The following is an 18,506-nucleotide window of genomic DNA, read 5'->3' on the forward strand; positions in this document are numbered from 1 at the left end:
TATGCACATATTATGTGTTTATTATATATAGGTTATGTGTTTATTACACACACACACACACACACACACACACACACACACACACACACATATATATATATATATATATATATATATATATATATATATATATAATATATCGGTATATACATATCATATGCGTATATTCAGCCGTGCATAACCCATATTTACAACTGATTATACGTCTACGTCTCTGCTTCACGATGTACAAATACATATAGCCTATATATATATATCATATGCGTATAGTCAGCCGTGCATAACCCATATTTACAACTGATTATACGTCTACGTCTCTGCTTCACGATGTACAAATACATATCATTATCATTCATATTTGCATATTGTGTAAGATGTATCACAGGTAAATTTGCATGTTGCTCAAGGGCGTCTATGTGATCATTGGTTTTGCTGAAACTGACGCAGTGACGTGTTGTAGAAATTGGACCATCCTACATGGCAATTCTTTCCTACGAACGTGTTAGCACATATCGCCTGTGATATCTTGGAATAACAATGCCGCTCACTTTAAGGGGACCTATCCAATTCATCCACTGCTGTTGAGTTCACAACCCCTTAAGCAATGACACGATAGGAGATATCGTTTTAAAAACTTGAATTCTTGCTAAATCGTGCATTTCGAAACAAGCAACGAAACATGACCGCAACGGGAACAAATCTGTGTGTGGCAAAGAGGGCACAGCAACGCATTTCCCGTGACTGACGGCGTCGTGTACATGTCATGAGATAGTTCCCTTTTACACGTGAAACTTGATAAGGGAAGGGGTAGGGCAGGGGCGGAGGTACACAACAACTGCACTCGATGTTCCGCTTTGATCAATTTCTGACAGAGCTTGCGCGGTAAGAGATACCAAGAAGAGAAAGGAAATGGACAGGGGCAATTGAAGTGCGCAGACGATTTCATCTGAGACTGCGAACAGACAGATTTAATTTGAAGCGTTGAAAGGGATTACCACTTGGTAATTGCAACGACAGTCCCGACTGATTGCCTAAAATTGCGACAAACCATTGCCTTTGTATTACAAGGGAATATAAAGACGCGTCAAAGTTGTCTCCGCGTAATAGAAACCGACAAGGCCACCTAGCCATTACCTAGGCAACTGCAAGAGAACGTGCCAAAGAGTAAAGAACGAGAATGCAAACTAATAAACATGCAAAGTTCCCGGTCACGCAAAAACTGCGCGAGAGAAATGTGTTCGTCAACCGATCATATCCAAAGGGGAAAAACCTTGTACTAACCCGATTCTGCGCGTTCTTCGTGAAAATAACACAACAGCGGTGAATGTTCATCGTAGTCAAATCGGCATTATCCGCTGAAAACAGTGCCTAACACGATAACAAGTCGTGAAACTTTGAAGTCAGCGCATCCCCGCCACAATCGAGAAAACGAATACGCAATACAGTAGTTTACAACACGGATGAACTAGCTGCCGACGAAAATAGCTGCAACCACGGACATAGTACCGGTCGATACTTTGAACTTTCAAAAACATATACAACTGGCTTCCAAATCTCAATATCGCTGACTTAAGAGTTCGATCACATGGTCTTACTCCACTCAATATGTTATTGTAGGCACTAAATCAAGGCGCCGTGTCAAGTAAATCAACATCGCACACACACTTACATGTAAATGTCCCTCTTTTGATGCACGAACTATTTTTAGAAGTGGTCAGAGTTAAACAGTGGACAAAAACACGATTCTGTTTAAGAATAGGATAGGTCCACATATATATATATATATATATATATATATATATATATATATATATATATATATATATATATATATATATATATATATATATATATATATATATATATATAGTCTGATGATATATTTTATGGGAATTAAAATGCTCAATCCAAAGAGCAGAAGCGTATTAAATTAAAATTACTTCCAGTATTTAGTATTAAAGTCTGTCACTCAAGTTTCATACATTAAATCAATCGCCCGTCTTCGCGTATGTATGTATGTATGTATGTATGTATGTATGTATGTATGTATGTATGTATGTATGTATGTATGTATGTATGTATGTATACGTACGTCTGTATGCACACCTTTACATTTGGCAGTAGTAATAGCAGTGGTTGTAGTGTCCATAAAGTATGTTGACAAACAAAATGTTGTCCTCACCAGTACATTGCAGTAAATTGCACTGTGCACCCTATGCAACGCTACTTTGATGTGCTTGGCTGACATTCATTTGTAAAAAATAAAACTGGACATTGCCAAAACAGGTTATTTTTACAAGTCGAACATCACACGTTTCAACGCGATTTGGGGACTAGAGCGTAAAAACTGTCTTTACAGAGAACTAAGATACTTGAACATTACATCGAAGGGTAGAGTTTATGGGGTTTAACCTTTCTGAGACAGTGCATTATCATCTATGTAATCTATACTAAGTTGATACATATATGCTGTCAACTTGATCGATTTTGCCAACAGACCTAGCTACGGAGTTACAGGAGCTACGGAGTGCGGAGATCGTAAACATCCCCGTACAGATGATGTGGAGATAAGCTTAACAGACATCGTCTCTATTCTAAAGTTTCCAGTTGACCATAGACTAATTATCGCAGTCAAAAATTGTTTTCGACCATTCATATTGATGACATGACCTTTATTCGATTTAAATCGTAGAAATATATCCCATTCTATGATAATTTATTGACGAAAACCACAGATCTCTCTTCGTTTATGGGTTATGCGCAACGCGTAGTCTGCCAATAAAAAACAATTGCTTGCCTCGTACAGTAACATTTCTTGCCCTGATATTACATTTTCTGCTCGTTATGTATGTATGTATGTATGTATGTATGTATGTATGTATGTATGTATGTATGTATGTATGTATGTAGGTGTGTAGGTAGGTAGGTAGGTAGGTAGGTAGGTAGGTAGGTAGGTAGGTAGGTAGGTAGGTAGGTAGGTAGGTATGTATGTATGTATGTATGTGTGTGTGTGTGTGTATGTATGTATGTATGTATGTATGTATGTATGTATGTATGTATGTATGTATGTATGTATGTATGTATGTACCAGGTATATATGTATGTATGTATGTAATGTATGTATGTAGATGTGTGTGTGTGTGTTTTATACAGATATAGAGAAGAGAGAAAGGCATATAATTTACATTACATAAAGATATTCCGGATATAGGAGGTTCGTGACAAATTTATGTTCAAGGCGAGGCTCAAAGACAGATTTATCGAGAGAGGAGCTGTTTGAGGAACACTGGCCGTTAAAATTTAACAACTTTACTGAGTAAAATTACATGATAAGTTAATCGGCACTATCCTTAATTTGAATACATGAATGGGTTATACGGTCGGTTGATAGTGTCAGAGATGAGAGTCTAGTTCAACCATTTATATAATGCAGTCTGCTAGCATCATATTTTGCCAACTTTGATATTGGGTAACGTTTTGATAGGTGTTTTCCTGTGCGTTCATCACGCAAATCAGCTATTTCAGTGTTTTGAAATGGCCAGCTAATTGTAGCTTTACTATAATGGGTGAAAATAACTGACCCTGACCTGAGGGAGGTTCACGATAAATTTCCTCTAAGAGGAGGGTTATTAATTTTCAGAAATGGTTGTCTTTTCCGTTGTCATTGCACACGTTAAACGATTTGAAAACAATTGGTTATAAGCTAAGAGGAGACGACCATTTTGGAAGGGCTTCAAGAGATATACTATAGTTAGAACATAATTTGAACGAATTGGGAAACCAGCTGCACCGTTTCGTCAATGACACTGTTATGGATAGATAATACGGGACATTTCCATGTTAGCTCCCAGCTGAAAGAAGATGGCCACTACATTGTTGGTATTTTCAACTTTGTAAAAACCACAATCTTTAAAATACAAGTGAACCTCGTTTATCTGTGAAATTTAGATTGTAATTTCCAACATTATGACTTTTTCGAAAACGTACTCTACCATCGGATGACACAATTTCAAGGCCAAAAATACGAGCTAGTTCTCGAAGGTCACGGACGTGATTTGAATTCTCATATCTGTTCGTATAACTATAAGACAAAGGCACTTGCGGGCAACTAATAGACTGTGATACGTATGAAGTTGGCCAGAACTGGCATCAATGGTTAAAATGTTGTCCATCTGGATTGAAAGCGACGTATGTAGTAGATTTTGTTGTATGTATGTAGCAAATGCATTTGGTACACAGCTTAATGTCGAAAAGAACCTTGCCTTCTTCAAAAACTGACTTCATATGCAAATCGACAATTTGTACATTACGTATCATGTAAACCAAACCCGACTCAGAATAATCCACTGAATATGTTCGCTAATATTGTACCTGAGAGACAAATGGTTTCTGCGATGACACATATAGCCATGACATTTTGCAAATTTCATTTTAACTTGAACAAAAGTAGTGTATGCATCCACCTGACAGATTTTCCCGTCTACTGAGATAGAAGAGCTGTATTTGAAATATATCCGCCGCTGCTGTTCAACATAAGCTTGACTTACTAGCTGCACATCAAACATTGGCTTCTTATTTGTACGATATTATACTGGTCGTTTTTGGTCCTTTTTTATTTTTATTATTCAATCCATCATCCAACGGGCGAAGGCCTAATTACAGGATGAGGTACTTATAACCAACTACCCCAATGGAAAAATGAGGAGTAAATGCCTTGCTCAGGGGGAAGAGTCTCAAACTCCCCCCCCCCCCAATCCTCCGACAGTGAGTCTGTTACTCTAGACCTACCGGGTCTATAGAACTCACCATCCTCTGATGATGAGTTCGGTACCCTAACCACTGTCCCACAGAGTCTCCTTTTTTCCACTTGAAATGAAGACAGTATCCTCAAAAGCGCAATATTGCTAATTTCAACACAAAATGAGCAAATCTGAATAAGATTTCATGCAGAACCTGTAGGCCTAAACCACTTTCACAGCAATCAATTTATGAACTGTTTACGAGAAGACGCCATTTTACCGACGAAAACATCCAAAGTCATATTTCAAAGGAATATAGATTATAGATTATCCAAAATCGAAAGAGATATTCAACAAAATGGTAAAAATATTCCGCCACATGGGGATAAGACTACCCGCGACAACCACAAACACAACGTCAACCCTAGAAATGTGACTTCTTAGAAGCAAAACAACAAGCTGACTAAACTAACCAAAAATACAAAATTCTCGAACATTAAATATTGCGATCATCAGTTAAAATTCCAACAAATCTATTTTGACACCTCTAGCGTTAACAACTTCATTAAATATCAAAGAAACATTGCGATAGTTAGTTTTTATTGCATTTTCATGGATGTGTGTACGTTAAGATATTTTGTATACTTGGAACCGAGCACATTATTCACTATATTCTACCCACAATGCATTTAAACAACAGAAACAGGTGTTGTGTATGGAAGTTCATGCATTTGGTTGAAACGTACATAGATGCATAGACACATATACACATACACATACATACATACATACATACATACATACATACATACATACATACATACATACATACATACATACATACATACATACACACATACATACCTACCTACCTACCTACCTACCTACCTACCTACCTACATGCATACATTAATACTTACCTACCTAACTACCTACCTGCCTGCTTGCCTATCTTCACACGTACTTGCAATTATACGGTGTAATGCTACTTTGCATTGGTTTCATAAGAAAATCCCTAGCTACAATTTGGCACTGTATCATTTATTCGCTAACAGACGAGAGCAATGATCTTACAAGTCTAAACCCTTTTAGGATAAGACAGCATTGTGGGACACTGAGGATCCTGTCGTAACTATCGGATAAATTACACCTGGGGTTCAAAACCGATTACTGTCGGATGTAAAGATGGGCTCGGATGATGCCTTCTGTAAGTTTCGCTTTTCAAGTTTTCAACCTTCTCATGGGGAGGCGACGCGGACCAATTCAAGAAAAACGCACAGGATAAAAGAATAAGTGAGAGAACAAGCCAATGCGAATAATTTGATCTTCGTCAGACCACATTGTACTTTGAGCTCGATGATTTGGAAAACAAAAGCCGAGCAGTCAGACTGACATATACGCCGGATTCAGAACTTTGGAGAAAAGATCGTTCATCATTTCAGAAACTGGTTGAACTTTATCTGGTCCGTTGTAACTGTTAGTTATGAAGACAAGTTTTCCGGGAATGGAACATCATCTTTATGAAAACAGTTGAATGCAGGCTCTAATCTTCGACCTATATACCGAAAACACTGGGAAATGTCATTTATTCTGTTTCTTACAACAAATCTTCTGAATGCATATCAATTTGGTAGAGAACATCATCATTTGCTCGGATCCGATGTGACACTTTGTTGACGCTGGAAGGCGAAACCATAACATAGATGAGATTTACGATAATGTTATGCTTGGGAAATTATGAAGTATTGTGAGAAAAAGATCTCTGTACAGACTACGCCGTCCCCAGAGAACATGTGTGATGCTACTCGATGACACGACTTTATAATTCAGCATTCGTGATTGCAAACCTTAGCACACCGTATTTTAGGCACGTCATGCCCTTTTAAGATGGCCAGTTATCTTGTCTTAACTTCCGGGTATTTCTTGGAAAACTTTCTGGCAAACGAAACTCCAGGGCTTCCTTTGAAAACTACGGAGCTAACGATCGCACACATGTCGGCTGTCGCTGTCATATTAGATGTCAAACACGATATCTGGCATATAAAATGCTACATCCAAAATGGTCTAAAGTTGAGCGGCTGGGTAATGTGTGCTCTGTTGGCGTGCCAAAGCATCACGTAATACGGACAATTGATAGCGATTGTCTGAACTGCTGTCACCTGTCAACGGGTTGTGATATGACAGGTTAAGTTGTTATCGAAATAAGTTTGATCAAACTAAATCACACTATTTGAAGCATTTTACGCATAGACCAGATTTTCCAAGTATACATCCCTGTTATTGTCAATTCTTTCATCTCGCGGCAGGTTTTCCATATAAATTGCCAAACCCAACATTATTGGCTAGCAAGGAACAACGTTGTCATATTAAGTACACCTAAACATGTTTACAATGTATGTTATAAAGCGTAAAGAGAGAGAGAGAGAGAGAGAGAGAGAGAGAGAGAGAGAGAGAGAGAGAGAGAGAGAGAGAGAGAGAGAGAGAGAGAGAGAGAGAGAGAGAGGAGAGAGAGAGAGAGGAGAGAGAGAGAGAGAGAGAGAGAGAGAGAGAGAGAGAGTTAGGCTGTATGCGATATTGTCGTTCAGATTCTCGAATCTCCGCGACATTTTTCAATTGTGATTAACGACATTCTTCAGATGTGCAAGAGACAATTTTACACTACATTTATCATCCTAAAACGGTTAGGCTGAAACTCACGTAAGAAACCTCGTTCTCATCGACTCATTACCGCCATATCAAAATGTTCAACCGATATAAAAATCTACTCTCCTACCGAGTCTCGCTGAGTCATGCATTTTCGCAGGGCCACAGGGGGGATATAGCTTGATATTTTATGGCTTTGCAAACTTCGCCGGACTTAAATCATTAAATTTGATGAGCATTTTCGTTGTAATTAGGAAGTCTTTCAACTTAAGGAACTTGAAGTTAGTGAGTTGTCATCATTTGTTGGTTTGACTCTGTGGCGGTGTGAACGGTTGAAGTCGGAACCTTAACAAAACATACAGACATTAAAACCTTTCAGTTACATGTAAAAGACACTGCACTGCAGACGAAACCTATCTCACAGCTTTATACTGCCAAGCGTCTACACCAACAACATCTAGTCATCACGTACCCAGTCACCTCTAATTGGCACTGTACACGATCGGCACAAATCAGCTGTAACGGTCAGCCCTGCGCATGACCCGTGACCCTGCCACACGCTCGTTGACCTCCTACTCATGAGAGGAACATGATGTAGCGATATTTACATTTACTTTTCACATAATGACATGGCCTACAAATTGGCCGCAATGATTTATGGGCGATCTCCCTGTGCGGGCGGAGTCAGTCGACTCAACAAAATTCTCCATCCCGCTGTTTAATACATATTGGTAACAAAATCGATAATTTAGGCACAGTCGCCTTGAACCGTTACAAGTCTATATTTATTTGAACATGAATTTTTTGACGATTGCGCGATGGAGTTACAATTAGAGCCAGGCGAGTTTTCTAGATTCTCCGACAACATGGAGAATGGCGTCTTCTTTCTCCGCCAAGTTGTCAACAGTTTACACACTCCGTAAATCACGTAATTCGCTGAAAAGTATCTATTGCAAAGCCAAACATCACAACGACAGGAGTTTTCGAAATCATCAGACAGAGAATTTGTCTACATGTCAACATCTAACGAAGAAGTGGATTTTCTTCGATTTTCCGAGACACCAGAGAGACTTTGTTCTAGGGCACGCCAGGTGAAATTAATTATTTTCGGCCCTGATTAAGGTGACTTGATGTGCATCCCTAAGTGAATAACATCTTTACCTAGTCTTTGATGTCAAGGGCTGTGCGAGCAATGCATGCCCTAACCCCAGGGAGTTTGGGTAGAGTTACCTTGGGTCTTGCACCGGTGAGCTACAACAGCGCCAAACACAGAAGCAAATGGCCAAATAGTTCCTACATTCGGCTCGATACAAACGCTTGCTATAAATTTTGTCAGGAGTCATTTTAATAAAATAGAACCGCAGTTTTTTCTACATATTCACTTCCATCTTTACTGATGAATGTACACTTGGTCGGCTCAAACGTAAGCCATAACTTGACGCATTCGTTGTTGTGGGCTCTCCAAACAATTTGTGACCTTTGACATGAACGGAAATGATCCTGAGCAATCCAGATGTTCTTCAGCAACAGTCCTTGACGCGCATGTCATGCCGAAAGGACACCTCTCGCCATCGAGGGTCAAACGTGAATGCCGATCAACTGAGCTCCAGGACAAATGAAAATATTTACGATAGTCCATATTCGAGTTGACCATATGAGCTCACAGTATGTATTGAAACGTTTTGAAAACCATGTTTACATATATATATATATATATATATATATATATATATATATATATATATATATTGTCATGTAGGTCATTTACCCCACACTCATCATGACCTGAGTTCAATTAGTCTAGAACATTCTCAAGGTCACTGCCCTTGATGACCTCACAACCTTGAATTCAATTAGTCATGTTTGGAATGTTCTGGAAAGTTGATTAGTTGTGTAAGAGAGATAATTTTAGAACAGTAATTAGCATGTCAATAAAAGTTCTAGATTGTTCTTATATGCCTTTATAAAAGGGACGTGCACAGCTTCCAGTCAGACTTTTGGGATCGTGTCTCTTGTGTGTTACTAAACTCCAGCAGTAGTCATTCTCAAGACTTTTCAAGACCTTCACTGCCAACGCTGGATTTATACTGTGGACTTTGTGCAGCTTCAAGCCTGCAAGCCAAAGGACTGTTCATTCATCCAACTGACTGTTACAACTCTGAGACTGGAGCTTTGCCGTCCCAGCTGAGATAAGTAGTCTGTACACTTTTAAAGCTTGTACTCTATCCCTGACTTAGCAATTAGTTTTATTTTCGTAATAAATTTTGTTTAAACGTTAACTGCTGAGTCACCCTTTTGTTCGTTTTCTCTGCACGTAACAAAATTGGGGGCTTGTCCGGGATACGAATATTTGAGCCGTTTGACAACATTTTGCCTGCCTTTTCAAAACTACTGTATACTGTGAACTCAGCAAAATTCAATCATGGCGGAATTCAAGCCAGACGAATTTATGGATGACCTTGATCAGGACGCATTTGATTCCCTCAAAAAAGACAACCTCATTGCACTGGCCAATTCCTTAAAGTAGATGTCAAAAGATCTATGCGCAAGCGGGAAATACAGTACCACATTGCAAAACATTTAGTTAATTTAGGCCAATTTGAGGAATCCACCTTGAAAGATTATGAGCCCGAGTCTACCTTTGAACTAAGAAAATTAGAATTAGAAATGCAGACAAATTTGGAGATCAAGAAACTAGAATTACAAATGGAAAAAGAGAGACAGGCATTAGAAAAAGAAAAAATACAAATGCAATTACAAATGGAAGAAAGACAGAGAGAGAAAGATAGGCAGGAAAGATTAGAAATGGAAGAAAGACAGAAAGAGAGGGAATTGGAAATGAAAGAAAAAGAATTACAAATGGAAGAAAGACAAAGGGAGAAAGAAAGAGAGGAAAAGGAAAAGGAAAGAGAATTAGCAGAACACCGACTGCAGTTAGAAATGAGACGTTAGAGCTTAGAAAGTCAGGAAAATTCTTCCCTTCAGACAGTTTTGACATCACTAAGCATTTCAGGTTAGTTCCCCCTTTCCAAGAAAAGGTTGTTGATAAATATTTCCTTCATTTTGAGAAAATTGCTCAGAGTCTGGATTGGCCTAAGGAGTCCTGGTCTATGCTTTTGCAGAGTGCTTTGGTGGGTAAAGCCAGAGAAATTTACATTCAGTTGTCAGTAGAGCAGGCTTCAGATTATGATTCTGTGAAGGAATTAATTCTCAAGGGCTATGAGTTGGTGCCTGAAGCTTACCGTCAGAAATTTAGGGATTGTGAGAAGGTGAAGGATCAAACTTATGTTGAATTTGCTCGAACAAAAGAACAACTGTTTGACCGTTGGTGCTCTTCTGAAAAGGTCAGTCAGAATTATGACAAATTACGACAGCTCGTTTTGATTGAGGAATTTAAAAGGTGCATCCGGAGTGACATCAAAACATTTATCAATGAACAAAAGGCAGATACATTAGAGGTTGCTGCACGTTTGGCCGATGATTATTCATTGACCCACAAATCTTCATTTCTCAGCAAACCATCCCAGTCCTTTTCATACAGAAACAATGCAGGTAAATTTAACTCCTCCTTTTCATCCAAGAATTTTTCAAAGGAGAGTAGGAAATCAAATGACAACAGTTCACAAAATTCAAGTAACACTTCCACATCATCAGATCCCAAGTCTCAATCTCCTTCTGGCAAACAGTTTGTACACTTTCTTGTAATTATTGTAAGAAAGACGGCCATTTAATGTCAGATTGTTTCAAATTGAAAAGAAAACGTGAAGGTCAAAGTGGTCAAAGTGGATCTAAGCCCACCGGCTTTATTTCTTCATCAACTCAATTAGAGTCTAATAATGTGTGCAACACATTTTCTGAGGTTAAACCCCTCTTATCCCCAATTAATGAGGTCAAGGTCAATTCTTCTCAAGATAGCATTATGGGTATTTTCGAACCATTTATTCATAATGGTTTTATATCACTTTCTAGTGATTTTCTCTTCCGCTACCCCTGTCAAAATTTTAAGAGATACCGGGGCTTCCCAGTCTCTTTTGTTGGCAGATACCCTGCCGTTTTCTGAAAAGTCATTTTCAGGTTCTAAAGTTCTTATTAAGGGGGTAGATTGTAATGACTACATTCCTGTTCCTCTCCATAATGTCTATTTGTCTTCGGACTTTGTTTCTGGACCTGTGACTTTAGGTATTAGGCCTTTTTTGCCTTTTGAAGGGATTCACCTTCTTCTTGGAAACGACCTTGCTGGGGACAAGGTCATTACTAATCCACTTGTGACTGATAATCCTACTTTAGATCAGGATCCAGAGCCAATTGAACAAGAGATACCCGATTTATTTCCTTCATGTGCCATTACTCGAGCCATGTCAAAGAAAACTTCCGAGAATCAAAATACTCTCAAAAATAATGTCACAGATGTTGACTTAAATGACACCTTTCTCAGTCAGGTGTTTGACACGGATCATTCCGTTATCCCTCGTGGATTTGAAACTTCCAGTAAACTTCTGCTGACCAAAGTCAGACATTTTCTAGATCAAATCTCATGCAGAACAACACAAAGACCCAGATATTTTGTCTTTGTTTGACAGGGTAGATGATGAAGGTAAAACTTCAGATAGCTCTGTTTCCTATTATACAAAATCTGGTATTCTCATGCGTAAATGGAGACCTCCAGATGTTTTGGTTGATGACGATTGGGCTATAAAACATCAAATTGTTGTTCCAAAGCCCTATCGTGCTGAAATATTGCGCCTGGCCCATGAAACCCCTGGGCTGGTCACTTAGGAAGTCAGGAAAACTTATCATAAAATTCTCAGTCACTTTATTGGCCTAATCTCAGGCAGGATGTAGCACATTTCTGTAAAACTTGTCACACATGTCAAATGGTAGGAAAGCCAAATCAGACCATTCCAAAGGCCCCTTTACAACCAATTCCTGCATTTCAAGAACCATTTAGTAGGATACTAATAGACTGTGTTGGGCCCCTACCAAAAACAAGATCAGGAAATGAGTACATGTTGACAATTATGTGTACATCAACTCGGTTCCCAGAAGCCATACCACAGAGCATACAGAGAAATATAAGACAAAGACTATAGTGAGAGCTTTAGTCAAATTTTTCACTTTATTTGGCCTCCCTAAATGTGCTTAAGGTCTATGTGTATTTTTCAACAAGTAATGGATCAGCTAGGCATTAAACAGTATAGGTCATCCGCCTATCATCCAGAAAGTCAGGGTGCTCTTGAGCGATTTCATCAAACTTTGAAAAACATGATTAGGACCTACTGTTTTGACACAGAGAAGCAGTGGATGAAGGAATTCATTTTTGCTCTTTGCTGTTAGAGAGTCAATTCAAGAGTCTCTTGGTTTTAGCCCATTTGAGCTTGTATTTGGACATACAGTCCGTGGCCCACTTAAGCTCGTTAAAGAGAAATTCCTATCAGACGATGATGATTGTCTGAATATTTTGCAATATGTGTCAGATTTTCGTACAAACTCTCTAAAGCATGTGAATTAGCCAGAGAAAATCTTGAGTCATCTCAGCAGTCAATGAAAACCAAATACGATAAAAACACCTCAAAACGGAAGTTTGAACCAGGTCAAAAAGTTCTTGTTCTACTTCCGGTTCCTGGCAAACCACTCCATGCTCGTTACTTTGGGCCATATCTAATTGATAAGAAATTGAGTGATTTAAATTACATCATAATAACACCTGACAGGCGAAAACAAAAACAGCTATGTCACATAAATATGCTTAAGCCATATTTGGATAGGGATAATCCTACTATAACTCAGCCTGTCAGTGCAGTCAGTTCAGACCATTATGAAGATAGTGATACTGAAACTGACTTGAGTGAAAATACTCTAAACTCAAAGCTGGGCTCGGTCAAGCTTCAGAACTCAGAAATCCTGGAGAAGCTGGAGTCTACAAAGTTGGCACACCTCCAGCCAGAACAACAACAACAGGTGAAAGAACTGCTCCACGAATATAAACACCTGTTTCAAGATGTTCCAACGAGGACAAACGTCATCTATCACGACGTTGATGTTGGGGACAGTAAGCCTGTAAAACAACATCCATACAGACTGAACATCCATACAGACTGAATCCAACAAAAGCGAAATATCTCCAGGAAGAAGTCAAATACCTGCTGGACAATGACTTTATTGAACCCAGTAAAAGTAACTGGAGTTCGCCGTGCATACTTGTTCCCAAATCAGATCACAGTTATCGTATGTGCACGGACTTTAGGAAGGTCAACACTTTAACAAAGACAGACACTTTCCCAATCCCGAGGATTGATGACTGCATCGACCGAGTGGGAAAAGCCAAGTATGTGACGAAATTTGACCTACTGAAGGGATTTTGGCAAGTCCCTCTGACAGATCGTGCTCGTGAAATATCCGCCTTTGTTACACCAGACGGATTGTTCCAGTACAAGGTGATGCCATTCGGAATGAAGAACTCTCCGGCAACGTTCCAACGGATGATCAACGACGTCATATCCGGGCTAGACGGGTGTGCAGCTTACGTTGACGACGTCTGTCCTGTATAGTGACACCTGGGAGGAACACATCAAGCTCATGCGGAAGTTCTTTGAGAGACTGAGCTAAAGCAATGTTGACTGTCAACCTTGCCAAATCTGAGTTTGTATGGGCAGGGTAACTTACCTCGGACATACTGTAGGACAGGGTGAGGTAAAACCTGTTGATGCCAAAATCAGTGCCATTTCAAGTTTTCCCATACCAAACTGCAAACGACAACTGATGCGCTTTCTCGGTATGGCTGGTTACTACAGAAAATTCTGTCCAAATTTCTCCACAATTACTGAGCCTTTGACTAACTTACTTAAAAAGAAAGTAAAGTTTGTTTGGTCAGAGCAATGCCAACAGGCATTTGATACACTTAAAGCCATACTGCAAAGTGCTCCAGTGTTGTCTGCACCAGATTCACTTTGCCATTCAAATTAGCTGTGGATGCTAGTGATACGGCTGCTGGTGCTGTTTTATTGCAAGAGGATAGTCATGGTGTAGATCATCCTGTTTGCTATTTTCACGCAAATTAACAAATCCCAGAGAAACTACTCTACAATTGAAAAAGAGTGTTTATCTTTGATATTAGCTTTACAGCATTTTGAAGTTTATGTTACTTCTTCAAATCAGCCAATAGTGGTTTATATTGATCACAACCCTCTTGTTTTTCTGCAGAAATTTAAAGGCAAAAATCAGAGATTGTTAAGATGGAGTTTAATGTTACAGGAGTTTAATCTTGATATTAAACATATCAAAGGCAGAGACAATTTAATTGCAGACTGTCTCTCTCGTATTTAGAGTTTATTGTTGTTCACTTTCAAGAAATTTTACTTTAGAGTAAAAAAAAAAAAAAAAAAAATTGAGTACTTAAATCCTTTTCAAGATTACATTTGTAAAAGAAAGATTTTTCTTTGAAAAATTTTCTTTTTTTGAAGAGGGGGTGTGTCATGTAGGTCATTTACCCCACACTCATCATGACCTGAGTTCAATTAGTCTAGAACATTCTCAAGGTCACTGCCCTTATGACCTCACAACCTTGAATTCAATTAGTCATGTTTGAATGTTCTGGAAAGTTGATTAGTTGTGTAAGAGAGATAATTTTAGAACAGTAATTAGAATGTCAATAAAAGTTCTAGATTGTTCTTATATGCCTTTAAAAGGGACGTGCACAGCTTCCAGTCAGACTTTTGGGATCGTGTCTCTTGTGTGTTACTAAACTCCAGCAGTAGTCATTCTCAAGACCTTTCAAGACCTTCACTGCCAACGCTGGATTATACTGTGGACTTTGTGCAGTTTCAAGCCTGCAAGCCAAAGGACTGTTCATTCATCCAACTGACTGTTACAACTCTGAGACTGGAGCTTTGCCGTCCCAGCTGAGATAAGTAGTCTGTACACTTTTAAAGCTTGTACTCTATCCCTGACTTAGCAATTAGTTTTATTTTCGTAATAAATTTGTTTAAACGTTAACTGCTGAGTTCACCCTTTTGTTCGTTTTCTCTGCACGTAACAATATATATATATATATATATATATATATATATATATATATATATATATACACACACACACACACACACACATATATACATACTCACACATAAGCATTCAGATGATGCTATCTTTTGGTAGTAAAGAAGTGCGTGATGTACAGAGCAGAAGCATATGAATATAAAATTACAAATACTACGATAGAGTAACAATACTTGTCTCTCTGTCTTTCTGTCTGTCTGTCTGTCTGTCTGTCTGTCTCTATATATATATGTACATGTGTGCATACATACATACATACATACATACATACATACATACATACATACATACATACATACATACATACATACATACATATACTTTCAGCGTGTCTATGTATATGTAACAGTTAAACAGCTAAAGTCGGATCCTGCACATGGCCTGTGCTTATTAATGTCATAGTTGTGGAGTTGTCCGTCACAAAAGCGACAACACCAGTGTTTTAGTGATTCCTTTACCATTGAAGTTACTGTTTTACGACGTTGTTGAGAGCAGGATCAGGTTGGAAGTATATGCACGGCACCCCTAATTCGCTGAGTACATTCATTAATACACGGTGTGAGATATTGAACGAAAAGTGGAGTATATACTAGTGTGTCACTTTGATAACTTCTGTAGTCGCAGCTCTAGTTGGTTTAATTGTGGCTCGGTATTACAAGAAAAAAGAGACACTGGACACGGGCTATCTATCGAATCATATTATAGAGAGAGAGAGAACAATTGTACAGATTGTTTGCTGATCTTCGGCTAATAAATTCATAGAAAGCGCCAATTTTGTTAAATATCGACCACTTTTTCAGGTGTCGATAGGTTATATTGTCACCAGCTATCGTTGAGAGCTTGAACTTGAAAGAAAAAAATTACCGTATTGGGTGTACAACTAAGTAATATGCTCGATTTGACATCACTGGCCACGAATTTGATCGCTGTTTCTGCCGATGAGACAGAAGGCCTTTGCTCTGGATTACTTGTAAATCTGACTCTGAACGATCGTAAAATATTGGTTTCACGAAACATGAGCATTTTCGGAATTAATTCGATCCTCAGACAATGTGTGGTTACAGTGTTTATGCCCTCCGTGTTTTTTTTTCTTCGAAGAGCAAGAAGTTGGACCGACCTTGACCAAATCCCCACTAAACTAATGCCACCATGAAATTGGCTATCCGTTTACCAAACCCTTCTCTGACACTGAGAGATCTATTATCTCAAAAGTAAGCTGTGTAAATTTAAGAAAAATACTAATATTTTGAGACTTCAGCGGAATAGATCTCCTCAAGGATGCCTGTAGTCCCTCGGGTCACGAGTTTGTTTTTAGAACAAAATAGGTTACGACTGGTTCCCCCCGCTGAACGCAGGCCGGTATACGCAGAATGACAGGTAATACGGTGCTAAAGTTACGATTATTTAGGTTACAGGCGATGACTCTATCAACACGACTGCAGCAACAACAGTTATGTTGGAACAGTTTGGTCTTTCCCATCGGATTTAGAAAGGGACATTTGTGTCGAGAGAGAGGTAGAATTCGTGGCATTTTTCTTTTAATACCCTTGCTATGCCGTTTACTTTTCGGATGTCATATTTGTACTTGTCCATTGCGAGGAATGCATATGCAAGTCGCGTTCCACGCAATGGCGGGCCAAATGCATCAGACTTCTCGCTTCATCAGCGAGTGCAGGTACCGGAAGTCGGATGAAAATGATGGACGCGTGATGATGATGATGATGATGATGATGATGATGATGTCGATGATGATGATGATGATGATTATTATAATTATTGCAGAGTCTCGATGATGAGAAACAAACTGTAGCGATGGAAGACGGAAGGCGCGGCGCTGCCTCCCAAGCAGAAACATGTCGTCGCTGAAAGACATACCGACAGAAAATGTGCTCAAGTTAAACAAATAACGCCAGGAAGGATGAATAAGACAAATAAATCCGACCACTCCTTTGAGTCCATTAGTTAGCTCGTAAAAATGTTGACTTAACTCGCGACTTTCGACTTGGCGCTGGACAGACCGGCAGAGGACGAAACACGGCCACATCTGATCGGCCGATGTATTAACAGCTCAACGACTTTATTTTTAGGGGTTTTCTTGCCTCTGTTGTGCCAGCCGTACTGGAAGAGCAACATGGCACGGCGAGCGGTCCAAATATGGTCAACAGTAGAGCGAACCTCCTCAAGACACTTGAGGTAAAGAGTTGATTAGCAGAGATACTGTAAACGTTGCCGAGATATTTCATCGGTGGAAGAACATTGATTTTTCTTTTCAACTCTTATACCTACACACAAAACATTTGTAAAGAACGTACAGTGTATAGTGGACAAACGGAGTGCTCAAATCAATGCATGGCATTTCTCACATATGTATTATGCCTGGAGATTATGCCAGGCTCAAATGCAACACTCACTTCGACAAACCAACTCTCGCCGAAACGCCATGCAAGAGGTCGATTCAAATGGGCGCGAAAAAAAAGCAGGTCGTGGCCTTCTTGCGCCGTGTCGATTGTCCGAATTAGAATATTTCTCACAAATTTTTAAATGAGCATATTCCACACTGTCATCGGCGTTTTCTGTTATCTCCAAATCACACGCCACACGAGATATCACCCAGCTAATTGGCGAGAATGCGAAGCGCTGTGAAATGCGAATGTATTCGTGCTTCACGTATCAGCACTTTGACATACGCGGCACTGATACTCTTCGACCACGCACATAACATAAATTACTCTCACTTTCCTATCTGGCGCCAAATAAAATTATTTATAAACCATTTCCTTCGTCTCAGTAGATTTTGCTGCCCCAATGACGTCCGAGGATTCGTGGGTTATTGGACACTTCAACGAAACTGCATGTATTTTAGAGAGGAAAAAGTACAGACATTAAGATGAAAATCGTTCCCCAAGTTCAACCGTTGAAACTTAATATCCCAATAGAACAGATTGTTCCGTCTTTTGATCGGAGGTGAACTTGACTGAGTACAATACTGGTCTTGAAAAAACTATGAGAGGGCAACTCCCCCGTGGGTCGTGACCGCTCAAAAAGCTCCTATAGGGAGTTAATGTTCGT

The 18,506-nt window shown here is 39.2% G+C and overlaps 1 protein-coding gene across 1 annotated transcript in view; it reads right to left on the reverse strand.

The window, feature by feature from the left end:
- LOC139139310 (protein patched homolog 1-like) overlaps window positions 1-18,506 on the reverse strand; it is a 79,242-nt gene that overhangs the window by 60,311 nt on the left and 425 nt on the right. The gene's annotated exons all lie outside the window — the stretch shown is intronic.

The sequence above is a fragment of the Ptychodera flava genome, chromosome 8, assembly GCF_041260155.1.
Source record: "Ptychodera flava strain L36383 chromosome 8, AS_Pfla_20210202, whole genome shotgun sequence".
NCBI lineage: Eukaryota > Metazoa > Hemichordata > Enteropneusta > Ptychoderidae > Ptychodera > Ptychodera flava.